Consider the following 16,694-nt stretch of genomic DNA (forward strand, 5'->3'; position numbering starts at 1 on the left):
TGAGATTTGAATCCATAATTCCTGCATGATTCCTTATCATAATGAGCCAAACTGAAACCACGGTTCTAAAGACACATTATTACAGAGTAAAATACAGGATTTGAGCTTATCATCCGAGTGGGAGAGGAAAAAAAAAAAAAAAAAAGCCTCCCCAAGTCTTCCTCACATTTGTATAGAAATTCCTATACTCCAATTTGCACCCATTGTCCCTTCTTCTGTCTGGGCATTGTTGAAAAGAGCCTGCCCCCATCCATGTCGCTCTCACCCTTTAGATATTTACAAGCATTGATAAGATTTCCACTCAGTGTTCTCTTCTCCAGGCTGAACAGACTCAGGTCTCCCATCCTTTCCTCATAAAGGAAATGCTCCAGGCCATTTAAAATCTTTGTGGGCATCAATGGGCATCTACTGAGCTCTCTCTAGATGATTCCCATCTTTTTTGAAATGAGGATTCCAGATGTGGGTACAGTCACAGTGATCACCTCCCTTGACCTTGGCTCTTTTTAACTCCAGGATACTCCAGGATACCATTGGTGTTCTTGGCCACAAAGACACACTTCCAGCTCATGGCCAATCTGTTGTCCATTAAGACATGTACGTCCTCCACTGCAGCAGGTCAGCCCCAAACCTGTAGGACTCTAGTCTTGCCTGTGTTAAGCCAAATCAAGTTCCTCTCCACCCAATGCTCCATCCTGCCCCAGTCTCACTGAATGGCAGCACAGCCTTCTGGTGTGATAGCCACTTCTCCCAGCTTTGTATCATCAACAAACTTGCTGAAGGCTGGACTCTATCCCTTTATCCAGGTCATTGACAAAGACGTTGCTCGCATTCAGACCCAGCCAGCACCAACCCCTGGTAAATACTGCTAGTTCCAGGCCTCCAACCAGACTCTGTACTCCTGATGACAACCCTCTGAGCTCTGCCAGTCAGACAGTTGTCAATCCATGAATAAAAATATTACAACAACCTAAATCATAAAGAATTCTGCATCAGAAAATTTATTTCTCACCTATTTGAATTTAAATGCATTATTATTATGTTAAGCATCTAGGCATGAAATGCCAGTGAATCAATCCACTGCATTTCCCCAGATGTCCCAAAGACCCGAAAAATAGATCTGAGTTTTCTTCCTAATATTGTGTTACTCCCTTTCAAACACAGAAAAGGCTTTATTTAAGAACCACAAGCACATACAATGCCATATATTCACCAAGTTTTGTTCTGATTTTTATCTTAACTAATTCCTGTGTTTTTTCCATTCCTTGCATGTTCTCTTAAGATATAATGCAACTGACTTTGAATAGAATGACTTGATTGTAGAAAGCAAATCTACATATGTGTCAACGGTTTATGGGCTGGTCCGGCCCAGTTCCGTGACCAGCAGGGCGGAGGGATCTGCGGATCCGCGCCTCTGGGAAAGGGGAAGCAGGGGACCCCAAAATACTTGAAAACAACAGCACTAATCTGAGGTGGAACAAATGATTTTACTAAATATAGTATTAGTAAAATACAATGAGAGAGAGAGAGAGAGAATCTGTTTGAATTGTATAGACCTCACCACAATGCTGGGGTGAGAAGTGCAGTCCAGTTGAGTGACTGAAGTACAGACGGCAAAGTGCAGATGGCGAAGCGCAGGCAGCGAAGCGCAGATAGCGAAGCGCAGACAGCGAAGCGCAGACAGCGAAGAAGAAGGATCAGGTGACCTTGCATGGAGTTATATCCCCTTGCTGACCGCAAAGCCTCCTGGGGAAATGTAGTTCTTCTCCGTCGGACGAACATTCGGCAGATATCAAACCCCACCCCCAGTGCATTACATGATGTTATGGTGTGGAATACTGATGACCAAAAATCATAAAACCATGACAATATGCATCCTTGAATACCTGAGGTAAGGGGATTTAAAACCTCAGTGTTTAGAACTTACTTGGAATCCTGATTACAGTCAGCTAGCTTTCACGTCATCCACCACTGCAATGGTCAGATGTCACTTGTGACCCAGCCCCTAGATAACGACATTCTCCTCTTTCTGAAAGCTGAGGAAGTGTTATATGACCATGAGCTCATTCTTTTCTCTCTTTTTATCCTCTCAGCTCCCTGTATGTTATCCATCACCTTCTTACTGTTTCTAATTCACTCAATGGGTTCTGTGAAGCTTTTACTCATTCTCCTCCACATCAGCTTACCTTCATTTGTGTCATCCCACTCCCATTTTCCACACTGCCAAAAAACAAGGTCTTCATTCCCCATTTCTCTTTACCACTGCCCCCATCTCACGCCCGGACTTCTGTGCAACCTTATATTCACGTGGTTATTTTTATGGATCTTCAAGATAGACAAAAATTTTCCCTTTATCCTAGACCTTGCGCACCTTCCCTGGGAGAGAGCAAGGAGGAGAGAGGCTGGGGGAATCAACTTTCAGACAGCTACACCTGAGGTAGTAATATCAGGAGAATTTGAGGTAGGTGGGGAGGGTAACTTCTGTCAGTGTGCATGTCATGTCTTCCTTCAAGTGGGTTTTTTTGCATCTTTTCTGTCTTACAGTTTTCATAATCTTAAGTCCCCGCAGGGCAAGGGATGGTAGGAGACATATCAGAGCTCTGGCTCAGTAATAACTCTATGGGAAATGTATGAACTGTATATCATTCCCTTAGGGTATTTCCTAATTACAAGATCAAAAGAAAACAGCATGGTATATGGTGTGTTTCTCATCAGCTCCTCAGTACTGATTAGAGACAGAAAGGCTACATGTTGCTTAAAAGATCAGTTAGTAAATCCTTATTACTGCATTGCAGTGACAGCTACCAAGCTGGTGTTATTGTTCTAAGTTCAGTGACTTCACTAAGAGATCATCTGGCCCATATTTCCTTACAGCTGGGTTCTCTCTTAATTGGCTTTGGATATTTTATAGCAGTGAGCATTCCTCTTAGAAATCAGTCTTTCAATCATGGAATTGATTACTAATGGTGAGATTAACTCTACCTTCATTAACATTGGTACAAATCCAGACTAAATTTGACTCTGTACTTCAGCTGTGTACAAGTGTTTGCAGATGAGACTGGTCTTTGGCTGTTTGTCTGTTTGGGAGAAACAACCTAAACAGACAGAAATCTTACCTCTAATGATAATAGCAGAAAGACAGAACTCATTTTTGGCATTTTCAGTTTTTATCTTTTCTTACCAGTTGTTCAGTGCATATGAGAGTAAGCACAACAAAAACAGAATTTAAATGCCCTAATCCTGAAGAAGTCACGCGTAGCTCTTACTAATGTCTCCTACTTCTGTCACGCACAATATATACTCCACTGGCATTTCACAGGATCGTATGCCAGGACTGAAAAGAGAGACCAGTCAGCTTTGCAATCAGTATAAGTCATTGAAGCTCCACTGTATATAATACTCTTGCAGCTGAGTGAAAAAGGCCTTCACCTTCAGAGAAGACAATCTGTAGCTGTTATTTATGAAATCTTTGTATAAAAACTTAATATTAAATCATGAAACAATGGCAAAACACTAACAACCAGGCAGCAAGAGTAAGATCTGAAAGGAGAGCATGACAAAGCACAAACAAGCGTGTACAGCAGATATAAATGTTTCAGAGCTAAAAAGCAAGTGCTGCTTCCTTTTTTTTCTGTCAAAATATAATTAAAGTATAGCAAAAAATGTGTTTAAGTAATGCATATAATCATGTCTCTAGCTCTAGATATTTGTTTGGAGTGATAAAAATAAAGACATTCCCAAGCACTAATGTTGACTAATCTATCTGCCCTTAACAGGTAATATACCTTGATCAAAAAGAAAGGAAATGGGCATTTTTCCCAAATCAGACCACAAGAGTATTAGTTGTGTACAGAGTTCAGAATACAGACTCCGAATTAATGTGAATTACTAGAATTAAAAATATATTTACATCTGCAAATAATATATCTCCAGCTCCAGAAAGATCCTTTGACCACATTTCTTGAAAAGCCTGTGATATTGTTTGCATATTATTCCTCAGTAGTGGGAGAAATTACAAGCTTTAACACACATACCCGTTTCTTGATTCTTCTTTGGAGAGACAGCAGCAACATTTGCAGCTGTTCCTCGCCAATCTACTCCTTCCCAAAACATGTACATTCTCTAACCTGTGAAGACTCCAAAAGATTTAGTGAACAGAATATGCACTAAGCTACCTGAAGATATATTGTCACTCAAATTTATCTCTCCTTCTCAACACTGGCAGAAGAATTTATTTTCCCTTTGCCTTTTTTTCCCCATACTCTAAATGGAATGCATCCAAAAAGGTGGAATAAAAAAAAAGAGTTTCTAAAGAACAAATGAGTAAGGGAAAAATCACAGCAGATTCTGGCTTGCTATTAACTGTGCATGTTGCTTTACAATGATGGAGGATGCTCCTCAATGATCCTTCAGTAAGATATTCTGCTTTCCTTATTTCTCTGCCTTCTATTCTCCTTGAATCAGAAGCTGACCTAGAAAGACACGTATAATGTGCCAATTGGGAAATGCCTTGGAAAGTCTACTTCTCACTCTCAGAATTACTTCTGATCTATTACTTACTATTGGGAACACAGTAGGATGTGTATAGGATCTACATAACTCATATAGATCTGTTCTGAAAATGCAGTAACATAATAGCAGAGGCACTGGAAGGAGTGAAGATTGGAATAAGAGGTACAAAATTAAATAAAGCTATTAACATTAGGATGAAAAAAATTATCACAATATGGGAATTTAAACTCTAAGTTCTGCATTAAATATCATTCATAACCCTATTCTAAACGCAACTACTCCCTTCCTATAGAAATCTTCCATCTGAGCAGCATGAAGAGAAATCTCCAGTTATTTTTGTGTTTTCCTTGTGGAATTCTTCCCCTCCATTAGAAATTTCTAACTGCTCATTCTATGACTCCAAAGTTGGTTAACTTCATTTATTGAAAACCTGATGAAAGTGCAGTATGAGAACACCAACCTGGCTTGCTGATTAGCCAAGCAGTCCTCATCTCCAAGGGGAAAAATTATGCTAATAGAACAAAAAATTCAGATAATCTGAACTATTTTTGATAACAAAAGGCAGGTAAATAAGGAGAGTTCATTAACTCTGTAAACATCTCTGATTACTCTTGGGATATCTGATTAGCTCTGTTTTTAATTCACGTACAGATAAAGCGTCACATTTCTATAGTAGCTTCTATTACCTTTGGAAATACTGTGATTTAGTGTTCTTTTCACAGTAAAAATAATGCACAAGGTGTCCTTTAAATGGATTCTGTCCAACATAGCTCTTAAACAAATATTTACATTAGCGATGCTATGTGTACAAAACAACAGTATACATTTCCTATATTTACAAAGTGATTATTGAAATATCTATTTAAACAGGAACATTTCCAAGAAAAAAATATGCATTACAAAACCAACCCCAATCCAAAGCCACACAAAGACAGAAAGCTTTGTACTGCTGCCCAGCACACACATGTTCCCTGAACATCATATGGAGTGCAAACAATACCACAACTCATCCTACCATGAATCCCATTGAACAACGTATCAACAATCAGTGTTGTACCATCCATGTGCTGGAAAGTGAGGGGTTGGGCACAGAATGTTGTATTGGCTTCTACTTGTTTGCAACTAATCCAAAAACATCTTGCTAAATACCTCGAGGCACGATAAAAGAAATGATGAAATAAATAAATAAATGATGAAATAAATAAATAAATAGACAAAAGATGTTCAATACCTCTGGGTTTCTTTGTTGCCTATTAATGATACCTGTGGCCAGACAGACAATGCAAATAATATATCAACTCTATCAATTTTCCATAACGGGTAATGTTTCAACACAAAAGCACAAGCAGCTAAGAACAGAAAAATGGATTGGGGATTTTTGTTAAACACTTATCCATTTTTGAAAAGGTTAAAAAAAAAAAAAAAAAAAAAAAAAAAAAAAACCACTAGAAATCCAGGATAGCTTGTTTTCCCATGAGCCAAAGGCATCAGCTCTTGTCTTTCCATGTCATCTTGCTATCAATATGCTGTTGCTAGGATGTGAATGTTTCCATGGAAATAAGTGAACTCTTCAGCTTCACTAACAGCTCTGTTACCCCCATCCCTTCTCTCTCCTTCCTGTTTATTTTTTCTTATTTCTGGAGCCAATATGGAAATGGAAACAGAACAAGATGGCCAAATCCCAGCACAGCCCAAGGACTTCCTTATGATTTCCCACAATATCACTGATTATGGTCTCAGACATAGTTTGAGGCTGCTTTGTTCTATTTCAGATATCTGGCATGGAGAAGAGCACTGCATCATGTTCAGAAAATGGCCTGAAATCTGAAATGGAGCAGTGTGTTAAGTGCCAGCACTCTCCTTCTTCTGACGGCCTTGCTGGGTCTAGAAGAGTTTGGGAGGCAGAAGCTCTCATGCAGACGCTCTGCCGAGGTGGAGGCCAGGCTATGATAGCCACCTGTTGGGTATGGTATTGCAATTGCAGGGCTGGCAGCGGGGCTGGAGCCCGGGGAGAGGAATGAGTCTGAGCAGTGCAAGAGCACATGCAGTCATCTATGTCCTCCTGGTCTGCAGGGGGCAAGGATAACTGCTATCATAATTATTCTAAAATAATATATATGTTAAATATTATTAAAAATACGGTAAATCTATCTCCCTGACCGAGGTCAGGAAAAGGCACAGCCAACAAGGCAGCTGGTGCTCCAGACTGGCTGAACAGATTCTGTATCAAAAACCTCCATGCAACTTTCCATGCTTACTTCCTTTCAGAGCTGACTGTTTTCCTGCACAGTTTGCTTGGTTCTGGCTGGCTGTCCCCACAGCCTCACACCTACCCTCTGCATCAACAGCAAGTGTACTTCCTCTCTGGGTGAAGAGGAATCACCTGGGGCACTCACTTATCCAGCATTCAGAGTAGATCATGTTTCAGTTTGGTTGGCAGGTGTCAATTATTGTTTGACAAGCTACTCAAACAGACAAACATTGTGTCAGTAGTAGGCGACAAAAGACAAGCAGTTTCTTTACTTCTTCTCTCTATTTTTTAAAGGAGGAAAAAAATCAGAAGGAAGTTCATATACTGAAAATCTTGAGGCAACTGACATAAAGGGCCAAAGCTCTCACTTCTGGTTCTCCTCTTGCTCTATCATCTATAGGATGAAACAGAGGAAGATATAAATGATAAAAAAGAGAAACATAAGTAACCCTTCTTGGCTTGCTGCTGAGTGTCTTAAGTACACTGGTAGCAGCAGGCAGCGCCATAAGGTAGATCTAAATCCTGACCACATAGCCAGCAAAACTTCAGACTGAGTTGCCCTGATACTCCTTTCAGGAGACTTGCAGCCCACCTAGATGCTCAGTCATTACCTTCATCCTGTCCAATTAGTCACCCTTGGTTCAATTTTGAATATTTTTTTAGCTGAAGGGTAAAATCAGAAGGCAGATGAAGGTAAAAGTTGACATAAGAATACTACGCACACACACAAAAAAAATAGGAATAAGCTAGAAATTTTGATTTCACATGTAAGCAGTTCTAGATAAAGCAATCAATGAAATCCTGATCTTCTTTGCTTGCATTCATCAGATGACTTGCTAGGAAATAATATATGCCTTTGTGGTCCTCATGCTGGTGGAGTCCAAGGGCAAAGACCAGCCATTCAAGGAGGGAGACTAAGAAACTAAATAAAACAGAGATCTCTATTCTAGGATGGATAACCTTGGTCAAAAATGAGAGGTGCATTTACTCTTTTCCCCCCCCCATAACAGAAGGGAAATGTATCTTCAGTGACTAATCCATGAACTTTCTACATCCTATACCTTCTGTCTCAGAATAGTTGTGTTAAAAACTGTGCTAGATCATTAAATACACTGATTTTTGGTTTTGTTTTCATTTGTTGATGATGTTTTGTGTTTGTTTGTAGGTGAGTTTTTTGTTTTACTGTTTCTGTTTGTTTTGTTTTAGGAGTCATGTATAAATATTACTGGCACTGAGTACTTTGTTTGCCCAGCGGCTTCTGACAGCACTCCTTGATTATGAGACATTTGTCTTTAAATTACTCCATTTTCTAGACAGCCACCTTAGGCACAGAGTTTCCCACAATAACAAAAAAAAACATCTTTATGAGACTACACTGTTAAAATATTAATGGCCTGATGTTGAGAGTTTGGCTGCTGCCTTGCTTGCTGCAGTCACTTCTGCTCAGCTGAGACACCCCCAGTCAGAGGCTCACCACAGACACACAGTCCAAGCTCTCCTGAGTACCAATAAATTTATCTCCTGATAACCACTGCCTTCTCTTACTTTGATAAATTTGCCTTTGCACTGAAGATGGTTTCTAGTGCCACGTTGGAAGTTGAAGTGTTTTTCAGTGGTTCATCTCAAGAGGCCAATGCATTAAAAGTACATCAGATTCAGACCCACATTTTCATTTGAAATGTTTATAACCCTGAAAGTACTGTTGCCCAAGTTGCAAAGTTAGCACAGGTGCTGTGACTGTTACCAGTAACAGCAACACTGATCTTACCTGGCCACTTGGCAACATTAATCAATTTCTCATAGGCACTGCCTTTGCAGTTAGCATAAGGCTGTCTATTATGACAAACATCTCCTGAGAATTCAGATTTATACCATCTGCTATTGCATAGCAGATAGGTCATGATGAAGAAAATGTTGAAAAGGTAAGCTATATGATGGTGAGGTAGCACATCATGCATAATCAGGTTGCTAAAAATCTGGAAGTGCAGATGCAAGATAAATGCAGAACACTCTCAGAATTGCCAATGCATTACGCAGTTAAATGTATTTAGACCCTTTCAACAACTTAGTAAAATTTCATATGCTTTCAGCCAATCTGATCTGAAAAAAGTGGGTCAGTTTAAGACATTATGTAACTTAGCTCACAGGCGGCCATTTACAGTGCAGATAAAACTTACAGGCTGAAATCTGGTCTAAAATCCTGCAATAGACTTCGATGATCTTTGGAATTCTCTTTACAATGGAATCAGCAGTATTGAAGCTAGGAAGAAGAAGACACTAAGCACTAAATTTTTGAAAGGAATAAACCAAAGGCTTATATTACGTGACTAAGCACTAGCTACACATGAAATTCAAATGCAAAAAGCACCAACTTGTCTCTCAAGTCTCTTACCTTTCTGTCAGTACCAGTGATTTTCAGGGGGCAATGGATATCGCTTGACAGTAGATCAACAATGTGAAAGCCCCTCTGGGTCCTGAACAAACTTCATACCCCAGCACAAGAATGCTACTGGGAAAATAGTTGGGAGAACCCAAAGTTGTCCTCCTAGGCAAAAGATAACAAGTGAATAGCAAAGCAGTTACCATATGCAGTTCCCACAACTGCAGTGCTGCTCCAGATCACAAACTAGTTTCAAGCAAACATGATGATTGCTTTCAGCTACCACTCCACCACAGGGCTTAAAAACACTTTGACTTTCCATTCCAACTTGCAGTTCTCATCTTTCATCTCCGGAACATGGTGCTAAAACATCTCTTTGTGAGCTAGCAGAACATATTCACAAAATTGTCTGAAGGTACAAACAAAACATTTTCCCTTTGGCTTCTCCAGATCTGTGCCATGTTTTCTTAGCCTCTTAAAACAACATCAACAGAAAGAGAGAGAGGACAAAACAGTATGAGATTTAAAAATTAGTAGTCTCAATGAATTTAGATCAATAAACATTAAAATTACCTCAGTACTATCTTGTAGAATTTGCACAATATCACTATGAATAAAATCGATATTTCTGCTAGAAGTAGTAATTTCAGTGTTGAATAAAGAAAAAGTGGAGGCATTAGCTGAACTATTTGAAACTTTACTAGTGAACAGGATTATAATCTTTAAACCAGCCAAGAATTTGGAAAGGTTTAAAAAGGGAATACTAGCACCCCAGCTCAGTTAAATACATGGTCTTATATCTTCTAATGTTCAGATTCATGCAACCAACTAAAAAATTCCCATCGTTTCTTACTTATGATTGGAGAATTAATTGCAACGGTTTTTAAATATTTTTAAATGTATTTCAATTTAAACCACGTTTAAGTTTATCAATGTTTATCAACCTCAGTTTCACTTATATTTTTGCCTGTGGATGTCAAAAAAACTTGAAACAATTCACAGTACTCTTATTAAGAGATGGAATAATATCAACGTGAATGAAGATAGGCCCAAAAAATAAAAACAAAAAGAAAAATACAAAGCAAATGTACACAAAACATGTTTCTACTCTACATTACTTTCAGCATTAATTTGTCTTTCTTGAGTATTTTACTTCCTGCAGTCAAGCTAGTTTGTGCAAGATAAATTTAATGTTGCTTTACTGCCAAGCAGCCTGATGTGCATTTATTTGTTTTCTGTATATTTACCTCTTACCTGTTTCATTTCCTCATCCAGGTAGCCACTACCTAATAACTCATTTTATCTGTATCTATAGATATTTATGTCTTGCATACACACAAGACAGTTGACTTCTTACTTTTGTTGCTGCTAATAAAGCTTGTTTTCTTCAACAGCTTTACTCATGAAACATCTTTATTTCACCAATGAGAAATGTAAAGCTATACCTAAATAGGAGGTATGGAATATCAGAAAATCTGGACTGAAGTTTAAATTGAGCAAGAACCAGCACGTAACATGGTTAAGCATATGCTGAATGGAAGATTTCTGTCCTTTCAGAGCACTGAGCTCTTCCTCACATTTGAAAGCTATGTTATAATCTGCATTAATTTCCCAGGGATTCATCCCCATCACTTAACATCATTTTGGCAGCATTTGAGAAGTGATTGTGTATCACAAGGACATAGTATGGAGAAGAGATAGGCTTAGAAAGCTTGTTGGTGGCACCAAATTATCAGAAGAAATTGCCTCTGGGCCAACAAGGCTGGCTGTTGGCCCAACTCTGATGGCATCACTTACAAGTGGGAATGGCTTCGGCAGAGGTGATGTAAGGAGTTCCCACAAGCAACAAGCCAGCATCAAGTGACCATAAAGTAAATACTTCCTTTCCCCAGGTTATGGCCCTGGAAAGTCAGGTTAGCTTATGAGAGAGCTGATGAGGAAGAAAGTGATGGTCATGACATTATTCTGTTCAACATTCCAAAGAAGCTGCTCAGCTGCCCCTGTCTTGGCCTCCACCCCATTCTCTACACATTTTTCATTTTATCTCACAGCTTTCATTTTTTCTGTCTACCCAAGCCAAGCTTTTTCATGCCTTCTCAGTAAGTGTTTTTTCTTACCCTACCCCTCACTATAGTGGTCCCTCTCAGCCCGTGTGAGGACTTTCCAAAATGCAGTATTCTAGAGCAACTCCATAGTGCCTTTTAAAAGGCACTTTTTAATTAATCTGAGAATTACAGAACGGTCGTTGTACTCTGCAGGACATTTTCAATTCATAGTCACTCCATAACTAAGTGGTATAACTGGGTCTTCCACTGTAATTTCCAAGTGATGAATTCCAAGCTTGTCATGGCAACTCTTTTTATTAGTTCCAAAATTCATGACACTGAGTTTTATATAATTAGATTTCATCTTATTTCTAGCACTATACCCTTCAGGCTCATCTAAAATCCTCTGTATGAAATTGTGCTTCCTCCTTGTTTTCATGCTAGGCACAGTCCTGCTCTTTCAGTAGCCTTCTACTTTTTACCATTTGCCCTTACTCAAAATGTAGTTCTGTAAGATAAATAGTACTGATTCACCTTATCTTTGGAACTAGGGAAGGTTGGAATTAATCTTACTACACATTTCTTCTGTTGCTAGTGCAGAATAGCTGATTATGGAAAATTTTAAGCAGTTTTTCTATTCTATAGAACTGTTTAAAATACAGTACTCTTCATTTGGAAAAATAAGATTTGCTTGATGACTAGAATAGTAGAAACATCTCAGTCTACCCTCTGCTCTACTTGCTACTGACCTTCTACATGACCTCAGGCCAGACAACTCATCACTGGAGATTTCAGAAAAGGAGAGACAAACTTTCCGAAGTGAATTCTGTACATTGAGCTCTGTCTGGAGGCTGATGTTGATGAACTTAGTATGTTCCCAAGGCTTCTTCCAGTCTCGGATATCTGTAGAATAAATCTAATCCTCTGTACACACATTTTCATTCCACTCAGGTCTTTATTATTGTATTTACCTGTAAGCTCTCATGATCAACAAATCTTGTTTACCTATTTTTGGTGCAGTAGTTTACATGCAGACCTATGTGAGGCTTTTAGGCCCTATATTTCAGCACAACCATTTCTTCAGCTCCTGTACAATTGACATACTTTCTATAGGTAACATAAAGTGAATGTAGATTAAGGTAAATAGTGTTTTCATAGACTACTATACAATACTGTACTATTTCAGTGAATCTGGAGTTCTGATGCACTTCAGTCATCAGTATCAGTTTATTTACAGTGACTCAGATAATCATTATGTTTCTCATAGCGGTTCAATAAAAAGCCTTATTGTATGATATAAGTTCTTGCTTTGAAAGACATCTTATCTGGATACTGTTGGCAAGTTTGGCTTTTTTCTACTCTGCATTCTATTATTAGTGTAGAAGTCAGCTCTTGCTTTTTATCTGATTCGATATAGTTTGTAAATTGCTTACTGAATGCAACCTCTGGAAAAAGGATATTAAAGATGAATTAGAAGCCAAGATAGAACGTTAGCAAGAATGTGGCTTGGTAGTTTAGTAATTTGAGTACTCAAATTAAAGCAAGCAGCCCAAAGTTCCCTTCTCTGGTTTGTGTATTCTAGCTACTGTCTATTTGATTTAAAATAGGCAAGTGTCTGTTGAAACAGGAGTTCCAAGATTTTTATCTTCCAGGTAAACATCTTGAACACGTGGCTGAAGATCTGATCATTCCTTTTAGCTTATGTCGCTAGTTCCCTTTGCTCTTTTATGAGTGGCTCCATAACCTGGCACCTGGTAGCATTTTCCTAAGACAAGAGCAGAATTACTGGACAAGGAAAACATTGATGCCTGCTTACAGGAGGAAGGGGCCAGTGACGGCAGGTGATGCAGAACTCCACATACGTGTTGTAACCATGGAGCTCTCACTCAGCAAGAGAATGTCTGCTTAGAGACTGAGCAGCGGTCACTGCAACTTGCCTGCTACCCCAGCAGTGTGATCTGAAATTGCTCACAAGATCAGACCTCTCAGTCTAGACATGTAGAGGAATGCTTACAGTGGCATCTTATATGGACTTCCTTTAGTTTACAGTAAAGTAGAAATTTCACACTGTCTGTAGCAGCACCTTGGCAGAGATAAAAGCTGCTAACAATGCAGGGGTAGCAATCAGATGCCAGTTTTATTCAGTATTCTCTGGTTGCTGTCAACAGGGGTGGCTGCAAGGACAGTAAGCAGCAAAGTTCAACCTCAATTCTTGATTTAGGCATCTGTAATTCTTTTACAGCTCTTACAGCAACCTGGCATTACTGCAATATGTACACTCCATACAATATAATCTCTGAATCAAGCACAACACCTAATTATAGTGGCCAGCAAGTCTTCCTTTTCCCACTTTCGGGAACATGTCACAGCCAAAGAAAACTGGGCTTACAGGTGTTTTACAAAAATCAATCAGAAAATCAAACAAATCAAACAGAATGACGTCCTTTCCATCTATAATTTCTGCTACATTAAACAGACTACAAACACTGAACTGCCTGTCAAAAACATCAGCTTTCTCTGATATTAAAATATGAAAAACAACAGCAAATATCTCAGCTGAAACAAACTACTAAGTCTTTATCTTACGTTAGAAAAATATCAATTTCAAATAACTACATGCACTTAATTGTAGAAGCTTAAAAACAGATAAGTATTTAAAGCAGTTTGACATGCAGACAAATAAATAGTTTGCAAGGTTATCAGTTTTTTTTTTTTTTTTTAAACAAGTTTCTCTTGCAATGAATATAGAATATTATTTGTCTAGCCTTCTTTTTGTGCACAGAGTAGATTTCAAAGCAGATCTCACAGTTTTCATATTTCCTTATTGTTTAGATGTAATGAGGGAGCAATGCACATCTTACTTATGAAGATGCATTTGAAGGACTTTTAGCCTTTGTTATCACACATACCAAAGACCTAATTTGGCAAAATTTTTATAAAAGCTATAATTTATTAAAAGCATCCATTCTTTGTGACAGCTGGAATGTCTCAGAGATGCCTGGTGCTTTGCACAGCAATTTACAACTTTTGGCAAAACTAAGCTGATTTCCACAGCTTTATGTATCTTTGAAAAAGGATGGAAGGTTATGGAAATATAAAGTAAAGAATAAAATTAATGTGTGACAAACAAATAAACCTATTAGCCATTCTTGGGGAAGCAGTTAGAAGAGCTTGATTTCTATACCCAGAATTCTACTCCACTGAAAATATTTTAAGTATCAAAGTATTACTTACTAAACTTAACATCCTAATTTAATTATATATCTCATCCATCTCTACTGTTCTCTATTTATTAATATAACTGAGTTTATGCTGCATTCTTTGCAGTACTAAAATTTGTGTTTGTTTATCAACCAGTAGAATGCCTTTGAGAGCTCTTCCCCTCTATACAGCCTGGCTCTCAAGCTCATGAATTACTACAACTGAAGAAATATGAAGTCTAATTCCCTTAGAAAAATCAAGGAAACCTATTAATTTTAGATGGTATGTGGAAAGCAGTTATTTTAAACTCAGCTGAGACAAGTCCACAATACTGCCTGAGGCTTTGTGCTTCTCTGGAAATAATAAATGCACCATTCTACCATGAACAAAAGTTTTGCAGAGTGTGATACTGTTAGTTAGATGTTACCAACTGCCATCAGCTAATCACTGGGGTGAAGGATAGATTCAAATCTGGTTCTAAGTAATAATTTCAGTAAGCAGCCTTTCCTTGGGCTAAATCAAAGGAAGAAATAACTCCCTTGACAATATAGTGCAGTAGCTACATGAAACAGAGCCATCCCATGCTCAGTGCTAAAGGTGAGTATTGAGAACACCAAGCTCAGGGAGTGGCCAAGGTGATGATTTCTGAACCTTGAAAATTGCAGTAGTGATTCAGCACTGCTGTGTTCTGTAACAGGGGGAATATTTGGTATGAAGAACAAGGGGGGAAAAAAAATGAAGCCAAAACTTCTTCAACAATTGCACATAATCATACACACACACACACACACACACACACAAAAAAAAAAAAAAAAAAAAAGGAGGCGTTCTGGTGAAAGTGAAGAATTACAGCAGGGATTACTTTGACAACTGAATAGGTTGATCCAAGCCTTGTTCCACTGTTAATTATATTGCATAGCATTAATCTTATTACATCCTTCAAATGGAAAGCATGACACAGTTGAAGAACAAGCCAACTGTCTTGGCCTGAGAGACAGCAATAATGAGTTCTGGTGCTGAATGCTTTTATAATTTTTCTCCAGTAATCTTACATTAATGCACTTTCAATGTGAAAATTTGCTTCCTAATAACAAAACCCATATGAAAAGAAGAAAAAGATGACATATATTTTTAGTCTCCTGAATAAAATGTCATAAAGCATAGGGCATAGTATCAGTATTTCTCTTTCAGATGTCACAGTGTTTAGTTTAACTCTTTTCAAATTTTGCTACCAGAACAAGGCCCATTACTGTCCTCAAACAATGCTTGGACTGAAACTTCTGGGAAGACTGAACCATCAGTATCTAAAGTCTATTTGCTGAAGAAGAAAGAAGGAATCTTTTAATTTTCCTTACCATTTTTCTATAAATTGTATATGTTTGATGTCATAAAATCTTCAGGCATTGCATATGAAAATTAGAAGTTGGAGACAAAAATCTTTTAAGGTAGTCTATGGTTATCTCTGTTTTTGAGCAACATAAAACCCTACATTATAGAAAACAGGTATCAAAATGACTGAATAGAGGAGGAGAAAAAAAAAAAAAAAAAAGATTTAACCAAAAGCAACAGTAAGAACAGAAGCTCTTCTAACATATGCCTCCCTAATCAGGATTAGTTGTTGATTGATTATGGGTGGGTTGCCCTCTAATTGAAGATCCCATGAGTTCCCTAGGAAAGGGAGACACTGCACCTCAGGACCAGAGAATTGCTTCTGCTCCAGAGCATTACTCCGAGATCAGCTTTACACTTTGATACATTATGCACTTTAAAAAGAGATAGGCTATTATAGTATAAATCAGATATGAGATTGGACCTTTGGAACAAAACCAAGTATCCTCCCTTGACCTGTTTGACATCCTGTGTTTGATTCGAGCCTACAGATTAGGCAAGGCTGAAACAAGAATCTCACCATACTGAATGCAGTAAATTGATATCAGTTATACCTATGATTAGGCTACTTAAGTGATTTAGTGATAGAGGTAAACCACAAGAGTGTTCCTTCCCTCTTGTTGCGGTTTAACACAGCAGGCAGCTAAGCACTGCACAGCTGTTCACTCACTCTGTCCTTCTCAGCAGGATGAGAGAGAGAACTGGGAACTAAACAGAACTCGAGGGTTGAGATAAAAAGCTATTTACTAAAGACAGAAGAGGAAGATAGAAACAAAAATCCAATCATAATTATATAGTTACATACATATATATCCACAATGCAATTACTTGCCACCTGCCACTCAGCTAATAATACAACTGCTCACTGATCAATGCCCCACTAGCAATGCAACATCTCACCACTCACTGATGGATGCCC

The sequence above is a fragment of the Tetrao urogallus genome, assembly GCF_951394365.1.
Source record: "Tetrao urogallus genome assembly, chromosome: 2".
Taxonomy (NCBI): Eukaryota; Metazoa; Chordata; class Aves; order Galliformes; family Phasianidae; genus Tetrao; species Tetrao urogallus.